The 11,000-nt window shown below is 41.0% G+C and overlaps 5 non-coding genes across 5 annotated transcripts; all 5 read right to left on the bottom strand.

The window, feature by feature from the left end:
* Positions 1 to 708: 708 nt before the first annotated feature.
* Positions 709 to 782, bottom strand: TRNAT-AGU (transfer RNA threonine (anticodon AGU)). The gene has a single exon. It is a non-coding gene; the product is annotated as a tRNA-Thr (tRNA).
* A 4,124-nt stretch (positions 783 to 4,906) lies between these two features.
* On the bottom strand, positions 4,907 to 4,980 carry TRNAT-AGU (transfer RNA threonine (anticodon AGU)). The gene has a single exon. It is a non-coding gene; the product is annotated as a tRNA-Thr (tRNA).
* Positions 4,981 to 6,587: 1,607 nt separating this feature from the next.
* Positions 6,588 to 6,661, bottom strand: TRNAT-AGU (transfer RNA threonine (anticodon AGU)). Its single transcript has one exon. It is a non-coding gene; the product is annotated as a tRNA-Thr (tRNA).
* A 1,606-nt stretch (positions 6,662 to 8,267) lies between these two features.
* On the bottom strand, positions 8,268 to 8,341 carry TRNAT-AGU (transfer RNA threonine (anticodon AGU)). The gene has a single exon. It is a non-coding gene; the product is annotated as a tRNA-Thr (tRNA).
* A 2,446-nt stretch (positions 8,342 to 10,787) lies between these two features.
* Positions 10,788 to 10,861, bottom strand: TRNAT-AGU (transfer RNA threonine (anticodon AGU)). The gene has a single exon. It is a non-coding gene; the product is annotated as a tRNA-Thr (tRNA).
* Between the last annotated feature and the right edge of the window lie 139 nt (positions 10,862 to 11,000).

Genomic DNA, 11,000 nt, shown 5'->3' with positions numbered 1-11,000 from the left:
TTTTTTAAGGCTGGGCTTCTGTTGCAATATAACTTTTCAAAATGTTTTCCAATTGACTGAAACTCCATTGCACAAAACGAGCATGTCATTAATCGTCGATTTAGAGTGGACTGCATTGCCCAGTGTGTGCATTGAGGAGCACATGTTCGTATTTACTGGGGAGCAAGTTTGCACTCATGAATGTGGCAAAACATTCAAATCCGTAAGTGGGTGAACATTAAAGTCCTAGATGCTGCAAATCTCTATATCTGGATACGGAATGACTGAAAAAAGTTATGTCTCCAGTGTCAAAATGTGTGTAATGCACTAGTAATTCATTTCCTTTATTGACCAGTGAGGTAGCCATGTATGGAGGTGCTGTAGAGTGAAAATCAAGTTTCAAATGGCAGTGATCCATGTGCCTGGATAGCTCAGTCGGTAGAGCATCAGACTTTTAATCTGAGGGTCCAGGGTTCAAGTCCCTGTTCAGGCGTACCTTTGCTTCTTTTACAAAAAATTAAGCAGGAAATATGAATTGCTCATTCTAATATGTGCTATTTCTGATGGCATCGCAACCTTGGGCAATATGACTCTAAGGTAGTGGAGTCCAGAGTTCTTGGATGCTTTGCCAACATATGAAGCCTGACTGTGCTTCTAAATAGCATGAAATAGCAATCTTTGTACAAAGTTTTAATATTGGGGAGACAGATTGGTCGAAAAAAAGCAGACAGGCGCTGCTGAGATTCGAACTCAGGATCTCCTGTTTACTAGACAGGCGCTTTAACCAACTAAGCCACAGCACCTTTTTTGCATCTGGTCTCCTTTCCTTCCTCATGTAATCATTTAGAAGTGAAATCCACTTTTTTAAGGCTGGGCTTCTGTTGCAATATAACTTTTCAAAATGTTTTCCAATTGACTGAAACTCCATTGCACAAAACAAGCATGTCATTAATCGTCGATTTAGAGTGGACTGCATTGCCCAGTGTGTGCATTGAGGAGCACATGTTCGTCTTTACTGGGGAGCAAGTTTGCACTCATGAATGTGGCAAAACATTCAAATCCGTAAGTGGGTGAACATTAAAGTCCTAGATGCTGCAAATCTCTATATCTGGATACGGAATGACTGAAAAAAGTTATGTCTCCAGTGTCGAAATGTGTGTAATGCACTAGTAATTCATTTCCTTTATTGACCAGTGAGGTAGCCATGTATGGAGGTGCTGTAGAGTGAAAATCAAGTTTCAAATGGGCAGTGATCCCTGTGCCTGGATAGCTCAGTCGGTAGAGCATCAGACTTTTAATCTGAGGGTCCAGGGTTCAAGTCCCTGTTCAGGCGTACCTTTGCTTCTTTTACAAAAAATTAAGCAGGAAATATGAATTGCTCATTCTAATATGTGCTGTTTCTGATGGCATCGCAACCTTGGGCAATATGACTCTAAGGTAGTGGAGTCCAGAGTTCTTGGATGCTTTGCCAACATTTCAAGCCTGACTGTGCTTCTAAATAGCATGAAATAGCAATCTTTGTACAAAGTTTTAATATTGGGGAGACAGATTGGTCGAAAAAAAAGCAGACAGGCGCTGCTGAGATTCGAACTCAGGATCTCCTGTTTACTAGACAGGCGCTTTAACCAACTAAGCCACAGCCCCTTTTTTGCATCTGGTCTCCTTTCCTTCCTCATGTAATCAATCAGAAGTGAAATCCACTTTTTTAAGGCTGGGCTTCTGTTGCAATATAACTTTTCAAAATGTTTTCCAATTGACTGAAACTCCATTGCACAAAACGAGCATGTCATTAATCGTCGATTTAGAGTGGACTGCATTGCCCAGTGTGTGCATTGAGGAGCACATGTTCGTCTTTACTGGGGAGCAAGTTTGCACTCATGAATGTGGCAAAACATTCAAATCCGTAAGTGGGTGAACATTAAAGTCCTAGATGCTGCAAATCTCTATATCTGGATACGGAATGACTGAAAAAAGTTATGTCTCCAGTGTCAAAATGTGTGTAATGCACTAGTAATTCATTTCCTTTATTGACCAGTGAGGTAGCCATGTATGGAGGTGCTGTAGAGTGAAAATCAAGTTTCAAATGGCAGTGATCCATGTGCATGGATAGCTCAGTCGGTAGAGCATCAGACTTTTAATCTGAGGGTCCAGGGTTCAAGTCCCTGTTCAGGCGTACCTTTGCTTCTTTTACAAAAAATTAAGCAGGAAATATGAATTGCTCATTCTAATATGTGCTATTTCTGATGGCATCGCAACCTTGGGCAATATGACTCTAAGGTAGTGGAGTCCAGAGTTCTTGGATGCTTTGCCAACATATCAAGCCTGACTGTGCTTCTAAATAGCATGAAATAGCAATCTTTGTACAAAGTTTTAATATTGGGGAGACAGATTGGTCGAAAAAAAGCAGACAGGCGCTGCTGAGATTCTAACTCAGGATCTCCTGTTTACTAGACAGGCGCTTTAACCAACTAAGCCACAGCACCTTTTTTGCATCTGGTCTCCTTTCCTTCCTCATGTAATCATTTAGAAGTGAAATCCACTTTTTTAAGGCTGGGCTTCTGTTGCAATATAACTTTTCAAAATGTTTTCCAATTGACTGAAACTCCATTGCACAAAACGAGCATGTCATTAATCGTCGATTTAGAGTGGACTGCATTGCCCAGTGTGTGCATTGAGGAGCACATGTTCGTCTTTACTGGGGAGCAAGTTTGCACTCATGAATGTGGCAAAACATTCAAATCCGTAAGTGGGTGAACATTAAAGTCCTAGATGCTGCAAATCTCTATATCTGGATACGGAATGACTGAAAAAAGTTATGTCTCCAGTGTCAAAATGTGTGTAATGCACTAGTAATTCATTTCCTTTATTGACCAGTGAGGTAGCCATGTATGGAGGTGCTGTAGAGTGAAAATCAAGTTTCAAATGGGCAGTGATCCCTGTGCCTGGATAGCTCAGTCGGTAGAGCATCAGACTTTTAATCTGAGGGTCCAGGGTTCAAGTCCCTGTTCAGGCGTACCTTTGCTTCTTTTACAAAAAATTAAGCAGGAAATATGAATTGCTCATTCTAATATGTGCTATTTCTGATGGCATCGCAACCTTGGGCAATATGACTCTAAGGTAGTGGAGTCCATAGTTCTTGGATGCTTTGCCAACATATCAAGCCTGACTGTGCTTCTAAATAGCATGAAATAGCAATCTTTGTACAAAGTTTTAATATTGGGGAGACAGATTGGTCGAAAAAAAGCAGACAGGCGCTGCTGAGATTCTAACTCAGGATCTCCTGTTTACTAGACAGGCGCTTTAACCAACTAAGCCACAGCACCTTTTTTGCATCTGGTCTCCTTTCCTTCCTCGTGTAATCATTTAGAAGTGAAATCCACTTTTTTAAGGCTGGGCTTCTGTTGCAATATAACTTTTCAAAATGTTTTCCAATTGACTGAAACTCCATTGCACAAAACGAGCATGTCATTAATCGTCGATTTAGAGTGGACTGCATTGCCCAGTGTGTGCATTGAGGAGCACATGTTCGTATTTACTGGGGAGCAAGTTTGCACTCATGAATGTGGCAAAACATTCAAATCCGTAAGTGGGTGAACATTAAAGTCCTAGATGCTGCAAATCTCTATATCTGGATACGGAATGACTGAAAAAAGTTATGTCTCCAGTGTCAAAATGTGTGTAATGCACTAGTAATTCATTTCCTTTATTGACCAGTGAGGTAGCCATGTATGGAGGTGCTGTAGAGTGAAAATCAAGTTTCAAATGGCAGTGATCCATGTGCATGGATAGCTCAGTCGGTAGAGCATCAGACTTTTAATCTGAGGGTCCAGGGTTCAAGTCCCTGTTCAGGCGTACCTTTGCTTCTTTTACAAAAAATTAAGCAGGAAATATGAATTGCTCATTCTAATATGTGCTATTTCTGATGGCATCGCAACCTTGGGCAATATGACTCTAAGGTAGTGGAGTCCAGAGTTCTTGGATGCTTTGCCAACATATCAAGCCTGACTGTGCTTCTAAATAGCATGAAATAGCAATCTTTGTACAAAGTTTTAATATTGGGGAGACGGATTGGTCGAAAAAAAGCAGACAGGCGCTGCTGAGATTCTAACTCAGGATCTCCTGTTTACTAGACAGGCGCTTTAACCAACTAAGCCACAGCACCTTTTTTGCATCTGGTCTCCTTTCCTTCCTCATGTAATCATTTAGAAGTGAAATCCACTTTTTTAAGGCTGGGCTTCTGTTGCAATATAACTTTTCAAAATGTTTTCCAATTGACTGAAACTCCATTGCACAAAACGAGCATGTCATTAATCGTCGATTTAGAGTGGACTGCATTGCCCAGTGTGTGCATTGAGGAGCACATGTTCGTATTTACTGGGGAGCAAGTTTGCACTCATGAATGTGGCAAAACATTCAAATCCGTAAGTGGGTGAACATTAAAGTCCTAGATGCTGCAAATCTCTATATCTGGATACGGAATGACTGAAAAAAGTTATGTCTCCAGTGTCAAAATGTGTGTAATGCACTAGTAATTCATTTCCTTTATTGACCAGTGAGGTAGCCATGTATGGAGGTGCTGTAGAGTGAAAATCAAGTTTCAAATGGCAGTGATCCATGTGCCTGGATAGCTCAGTCGGTAGAGCATCAGACTTTTAATCTGAGGGTCCAGGGTTCAAGTCCCTGTTCAGGCGTACCTTTGCTTCTTTTACAAAAAATTAAGCAGGAAATATGAATTGCTCATTCTAATATGTGCTATTTCTGATGGCATCGCAACCTTGGGCAATATGACTCTAAGGTAGTGGAGTCCAGAGTTCTTGGATGCTTTGCCAACATATGAAGCCTGACTGTGCTTCTAAATAGCATGAAATAGCAATCTTTGTACAAAGTTTTAATATTGGGGAGACAGATTGGTCGAAAAAAAGCAGACAGGCGCTGCTGAGATTCGAACTCAGGATCTCCTGTTTACTAGACAGGCGCTTTAACCAACTAAGCCACAGCACCTTTTTTGCATCTGGTCTCCTTTCCTTCCTCATGTAATCATTTAGAAGTGAAATCCACTTTTTTAAGGCTGGGCTTCTGTTGCAATATAACTTTTCAAAATGTTTTCCAATTGACTGAAACTCCATTGCACAAAACAAGCATGTCATTAATCGTCGATTTAGAGTGGACTGCATTGCCCAGTGTGTGCATTGAGGAGCACATGTTCGTCTTTACTGGGGAGCAAGTTTGCACTCATGAATGTGGCAAAACATTCAAATCCGTAAGTGGGTGAACATTAAAGTCCTAGATGCTGCAAATCTCTATATCTGGATACGGAATGACTGAAAAAAGTTATGTCTCCAGTGTCGAAATGTGTGTAATGCACTAGTAATTCATTTCCTTTATTGACCAGTGAGGTAGCCATGTATGGAGGTGCTGTAGAGTGAAAATCAAGTTTCAAATGGGCAGTGATCCCTGTGCCTGGATAGCTCAGTCGGTAGAGCATCAGACTTTTAATCTGAGGGTCCAGGGTTCAAGTCCCTGTTCAGGCGTACCTTTGCTTCTTTTACAAAAAATTAAGCAGGAAATATGAATTGCTCATTCTAATATGTGCTGTTTCTGATGGCATCGCAACCTTGGGCAATATGACTCTAAGGTAGTGGAGTCCAGAGTTCTTGGATGCTTTGCCAACATTTCAAGCCTGACTGTGCTTCTAAATAGCATGAAATAGCAATCTTTGTACAAAGTTTTAATATTGGGGAGACAGATTGGTCGAAAAAAAAGCAGACAGGCGCTGCTGAGATTCGAACTCAGGATCTCCTGTTTACTAGACAGGCGCTTTAACCAACTAAGCCACAGCCCCTTTTTTGCATCTGGTCTCCTTTCCTTCCTCATGTAATCAATCAGAAGTGAAATCCACTTTTTTAAGGCTGGGCTTCTGTTGCAATATAACTTTTCAAAATGTTTTCCAATTGACTGAAACTCCATTGCACAAAACGAGCATGTCATTAATCGTCGATTTAGAGTGGACTGCATTGCCCAGTGTGTGCATTGAGGAGCACATGTTCGTCTTTACTGGGGAGCAAGTTTGCACTCATGAATGTGGCAAAACATTCAAATCCGTAAGTGGGTGAACATTAAAGTCCTAGATGCTGCAAATCTCTATATCTGGATACGGAATGACTGAAAAAAGTTATGTCTCCAGTGTCAAAATGTGTGTAATGCACTAGTAATTCATTTCCTTTATTGACCAGTGAGGTAGCCATGTATGGAGGTGCTGTAGAGTGAAAATCAAGTTTCAAATGGGCAGTGATCCCTGTGCCTGGATAGCTCAGTCGGTAGAGCATCAGACTTTTAATCTGAGGGTCCAGGGTTCAAGTCCCTGTTCAGGCGTACCTTTGCTTCTTTTACAAAAAATTAAGCAGGAAATATGAATTGCTCATTCTAATATGTGCTATTTCTGATGGCATCGCAACCTTGGGCAATATGACTCTAAGGTAGTGGAGTCCAGAGTTCTTGGATGCTTTGCCAACATATGAAGCCTGACTGTGCTTCTAAATAGCATGAAATAGCAATCTTTGTACAAAGTTTTAATATTGGGGAGACAGATTGGTCGAAAAAAAGCAGACAGGCGCTGCTGAGATTCGAACTCAGGATCTCCTGTTTACTAGACAGGCGCTTTAACCAACTAAGCCACAGCACCTTTTTTGCATCTGGTCTCCTTTCCTTCCTCATGTAATCATTTAGAAGTGAAATCCACTTTTTTAAGGCTGGGCTTCTGTTGCAATATAACTTTTCAAAATGTTTTCCAATTGACTGAAACTCCATTGCACAAAACAAGCATGTCATTAATCGTCGATTTAGAGTGGACTGCATTGCCCAGTGTGTGCATTGAGGAGCACATGTTCGTCTTTACTGGGGAGCAAGTTTGCACTCATGAATGTGGCAAAACATTCAAATCCGTAAGTGGGTGAACATTAAAGTCCTAGATGCTGCAAATCTCTATATCTGGATACGGAATGACTGAAAAAAGTTATGTCTCCAGTGTCGAAATGTGTGTAATGCACTAGTAATTCATTTCCTTTATTGACCAGTGAGGTAGCCATGTATGGAGGTGCTGTAGAGTGAAAATCAAGTTTCAAATGGGCAGTGATACCTGTGCCTGGATAGCTCAGTCGGTAGAGCATCAGACTTTTAATCTGAGGGTCCAGGGTTCAAGTCCCTGTTCAGGCGTACCTTTGCTTCTTTTACAAAAAATTAAGCAGGAAATATGAATTGCTCATTCTAATATGTGCTGTTTCTGATGGCATCGCAACCTTGGGCAATATGACTCTAAGGTAGTGGAGTCCAGAGTTCTTGGATGCTTTGCCAACATTTCAAGCCTGACTGTGCTTCTAAATAGCATGAAATAGCAATCTTTGTACAAAGTTTTAATATTGGGGAGACAGATTGGTCGAAAAAAAAGCAGACAGGCGCTGCTGAGATTCGAACTCAGGATCTCCTGTTTATTAGACAGGCGCTTTAACCAACTAAGCCACAGCCCCTTTTTTGCATGTGGTCTCCTTTCCTTCCTCATGTAATCAATCAGAAGTGAAATCCACTTTTTTAAGGCTGGGCTTCTGTTGCAATATAACTTTTCAAAATGTTTTCCAATTGACTGAAACTCCATTGCACAAAACGAGCATGTCATTAATCGTCGATTTAGAGTGGACTGCATTGCCCAGTGTGTGCATTGAGGAGCACATGTTCGTCTTTACTGGGGAGCAAGTTTGCACTCATGAATGTGGCAAAACATTCAAATCAGTAAGTGGGTGAACATTAAAGTCCTAGATGCTGCAAATCTCTTTATCTGGATACGGAATGACTGAAAAAAGTTATGTCTCCAGTGTCAAAATGTGTGTAATGCACTAGTAATTCATTTCCTTTATTGACCAGTGAGGTAGCCATGTATGGAGGTGCTGTAGAGTGAAAATCAAGTTTCAAATGGCAGTGATCCATGTGCCTGGATAGCTCAGTCGGTAGAGCATCAGACTTTTAATCTGAGGGTCCAGGGTTCAAGTCCCTGTTCAGGCGTACCTTTGCTTCTTTTACAAAAAATTAAGCAGGAAATATGAATTGCTCATTCTAATATGTGCTATTTCTGATGGCATCGCAACCTTGGGCAATATGACTCTAAGGTAGTGGAGTCCAGAGTTCTTGGATGCTTTGCCAACATATGAAGCCTGACTGTGCTTCTAAATAGCATGAAATAGCAATCTTTGTACAAAGTTTTAATATTGGGGAGACAGATTGGTCGAAAAAAAGCAGACAGGCGCTGCTGAGATTCGAACTCAGGATCTCCTGTTTACTAGACAGGCGCTTTAACCAACTAAGCCACAGCACCTTTTTTGCATCTGGTCTCCTTTCCTTCCTCATGTAATCATTTAGAAGTGAAATCCACTTTTTTAAGGCTGGGCTTCTGTTGCAATATAACTTTTCAAAATGTTTTCCAATTGACTGAAACTCCATTGCACAAAACAAGCATGTCATTAATCGTCGATTTAGAGTGGACTGCATTGCCCAGTGTGTGCATTGAGGAGCACATGTTCGTCTTTACTGGGGAGCAAGTTTGCACTCATGAATGTGGCAAAACATTCAAATCCGTAAGTGGGTGAACATTAAAGTCCTAGATGCTGCAAATCTCTATATCTGGATACGGAATGACTGAAAAAAGTTATGTCTCCAGTGTCGAAATGTGTGTAATGCACTAGTAATTCATTTCCTTTATTGACCAGTGAGGTAGCCATGTATGGAGGTGCTGTAGAGTGAAAATCAAGTTTCAAATGGGCAGTGATCCCTGTGCCTGGATAGCTCAGTCGGTAGAGCATCAGACTTTTAATCTGAGGGTCCAGGGTTCAAGTCCCTGTTCAGGCGTACCTTTGCTTCTTTTACAAAAAATTAAGCAGGAAATATGAATTGCTCATTCTAATATGTGCTGTTTCTGATGGCATCGCAACCTTGGGCAATATGACTCTAAGGTAGTGGAGTCCAGAGTTCTTGGATGCTTTGCCAACATTTCAAGCCTGACTGTGCTTCTAAATAGCATGAAATAGCAATCTTTGTACAAAGTTTTAATATTGGGGAGACAGATTGGTCGAAAAAAAAGCAGACAGGCGCTGCTGAGATTCGAACTCAGGATCTCCTGTTTACTAGACAGGCGCTTTAACCAATTAAGCCACAGCACCTTTTTTGCATCTGGTCTCCTTTCCTTCCTCATGTAATCATTTAGAAGTGAAATCCACTTTTTTAAGGCTGGGCTTCTGTTGCAATATAACTTTTCAAAATGTTTTCCAATTGACTGAAACTCCATTGCACAAAACGAGCATGTCATTAATCGTCGATTTAGAGTGGACTGCATTGCCCAGTGTGTGCATTGAGGAGCACATGTTCGTCTTTACTGGGGAGCAAGTTTGCACTCATGAATGTGGCAAAACATTCAAATCCGTAAGTGGGTGAACATTAAAGTCCTAGATGCTGCAAATCTCTATATCTGGATACGGAATGACTGAAAAAAGTTATGTCTCCAGTGTCAAAATGTGTGTAATGCACTAGTAATTCATTTCCTTTATTGACCAGTGAGGTAGCCATGTATGGAGGTGCTGTAGAGTGAAAATCAAGTTTCAAATGGGCAGTGATCCCTGTGCCTGGATAGCTCAGTCGGTAGAGCATCAGACTTTTAATCTGAGGGTCCAGGGTTCAAGTCCCTGTTCAGGCGTACCTTTGCTTCTTTTACAAAAAATTAAGCAGGAAATATGAATTGCTGATTCTAATATGTGCTATTTCTGATGGCATCGCAACCTTGGGCAATATGACTCTAAGGTAGTGGAGTCCAGAGTTCTTGGATGCTTTGCCAACATATCAAGCCTGACTGTGCTTCTAAATAGCATGAAATAGCAATCTTTGTACAAAGTTTTAATATTGGGGAGACAGATTGGTCGAAAAAAAGCAGACAGGCGCTGCTGAGATTCTAACTCAGGATCTCCTGTTTACTAGACAGGCGCTTTAACCAACTAAGCCACAGCACCTTTTTTGCATCTGGTCTCCTTTCCTTCCTCGTGTAATCATTTAGAAGTGAAATCCACTTTTTTAAGGCTGGGCTTCTGTTGCAATATAACTTTTCAAAATGTTTTCCAATTGACTGAAACTCCATTGCACAAAACGAGCATGTCATTAATCGTCGATTTAGAGTGGACTGCATTGCCCAGTGTGTGCATTGAGGAGCACATGTTCGTATTTACTGGGGAGCAAGTTTGCACTCATGAATGTGGCAAAACATTCAAATCCGTAAGTGGGTGAACATTAAAGTCCTAGATGCTGCAAATCTCTATATCTGGATACGGAATGACTGAAAAAAGTTATGTCTCCAGTGTCAAAATGTGTGTAATGCACTAGTAATTCATTTCCTTTATTGACCAGTGAGGTAGCCATGTATGGAGGTGCTGTAGAGTGAAAATCAAGTTTCAAATGGCAGTGATCCATGTGCCTGGATAGCTCAGTAGGTAGAGCATCAGACTTTTAATCTGAGGGTCCAGGGTTCAAGTCCCTGTTCAGGCGTACCTTTGCTTCTTTTACAAAAAATTAAGCAGGAAATATGAATTGCTCATTCTAATATGTGCTATTTCTGATGGCATCGCAACCTTGGGCAATATGACTCTAAGGTAGTGGAGTCCAGAGTTCTTGGATGCTTTGCCAACATATGAAGCCTGACTGTGCTTCTAAATAGCATGAAATAGCAATCTTTGTACAAAGTTTTAATATTGGGGAGACAGATTGGTCGAAAAAAAGCAGACAGGCGCTGCTGAGATTCGAACTCAGGATCTCCTGTTTACTAGACAGGCGCTTTAACCAACTAAGCCACAGCACCTTTTTTGCATCTGGTCTCCTTTCCTTCCTCATGTAATCATTTAGAAGTGAAATCCACTTTTTTAAGGCTGGGCTTCTGTTGCAATATAACTTTTCAAAATGTTTTCCAATTGACTGAAACTCCATTGCACAAAACAAGC

This window comes from Ambystoma mexicanum, unplaced genomic scaffold, assembly GCF_040938575.1.
Source record: "Ambystoma mexicanum isolate Mex_15411 unplaced genomic scaffold, UKY_AmexF1_1 Mex_scaf1, whole genome shotgun sequence".
Taxonomy (NCBI): Eukaryota; Metazoa; Chordata; class Amphibia; order Caudata; family Ambystomatidae; genus Ambystoma; species Ambystoma mexicanum.
Note: the sequence above shows the minus strand (reverse complement) of the source record. Positions and strands in the feature narration are given on the sequence as shown.